Raw genomic sequence first — 1,586 nt, forward strand, 5'->3', positions numbered from 1 at the left:
TTTCTGTTTAAATAAAAAGAAAGGTTTTAACTTTAGCATAGTAAAATTACATATAACAAAACAGGTATCAAGCAAGAATTATAGTTATAATATTTATATCTACTTTATCTTTTATCATAACTAAGGAAAGTTATAATTATAACTGTTCTTCAACTCCATCAAAGATCCCAGAAGGATATAATATTACCTAACTTAACAGAAAGTTCATTATAAGCAACTTCCAAAGCTCTAAAATTGAAGAGATATCTCACTGCCTAGACAGTTACCCAAAGTTCTTCTGTAACATGGGGACATCCAATCTTCAGCCTCCAGGCCCATAGTATACAGCAGAATTTTCCATGAAGCAGGAAATTTGAAGATCTGTTCTGCTTTGTAATGGCAAAGTTCATCAGTTGCTTTCTTTTGTGTTCTGTAGAATGTCTGGCAGACTCTTTCATGAAGCAGGAACCCCAAAGGATGGTCTCACCTTTAGACAAGTTCAACAGTCAATTTTTCTGTGGGTCCTGCATGTCCAGTTCATACAGCATACCATAAAGCAGTCTAGGAAAGAACAGTTTCTTGTCCAAATGGCTAGCAAGCTTCATAAGAAGCCTCTTCAATGCCTAGCTTCCTCTTGAAGTAGATTGGTGCTGCTAGGTACAGATGAGTCTCGTTGTCATGAAAGTCCTAAGTTTTTAAAACATTTTAAATGCCATATTCTGTAGTCTTTCAAAGGTTTAATAAGAATAACTATCCATCTGAAATATATCTCTGTACCTCTAGAAAGCCTAACTAACATGACTATAAGCTTGACTATTATAGACAACTCTTTATTAACCTGTTTTTCTTTTTTTTTTAATTATTTATTTATTATGTATACAATATTCTATCTGTGTGTGCCTGCAGGCCAGAAGAGGGCACCAGACCTCTCATTACAGATGGTTGTGAGCCACCATGTGGTTGCTGGGAATTGAACTCAGGACCTTTGGAAGAGCAGGCAATGCTCTTAACCTCTGAGCCATCTCTCCAGCCCTTTGTTCTGTATTTCTGTGTGTGTCAAGCAAAATAGGCAGGTCAGCTTAGGGTCAGCCTTTATATAATTTTCAGGCTTCATCCTGAATCATTTTCTTTATATATCAGTTTAAAGCTTAGAGAAATAGTTTTCATTGCTTTGTATTTTCTACCATCTAATCACATGCGTAGCAACTGGGTAGCTTTGAAGCTTCCTAACTAAGTAGGTGTAACTGTCTAGAAATGGGCAAGCTATGTTCCATCTTGGCTACAGGATTTGAAATGTCTGGGAAGCCTAACCAGAAAACGGGGGAGGGGAACTTATACAAGTAAAATGCTTGGATATATTTTAAGTTGTGTTTCCATTCTTACAAGTCCACTCTTCAGTTGGTACTGGAAGACTTACCCCACCCCTGTGTGTCTGTGTGTTATCTCACAGAGCATAGGACCTTAAGGCTCTTTACATAAAAGTTCCTTATTTGGGAGAAGGCATCTTTAAATTTTTATTTCTGTGTATCGATATATTGCCTGCATGTATGTCTGTTGTAACACCTTTGTTCCTGGTGCCTGTGGAGGCCAGAAGAGGGTGTTGGATC

Source organism: Alexandromys fortis, unplaced genomic scaffold, assembly GCF_014885135.2.
Source record: "Alexandromys fortis isolate MF-2015 unplaced genomic scaffold, M_Fortis_MF-2015_v1.1 scaffold_13, whole genome shotgun sequence".
NCBI lineage: Eukaryota > Metazoa > Chordata > Mammalia > Rodentia > Cricetidae > Alexandromys > Alexandromys fortis.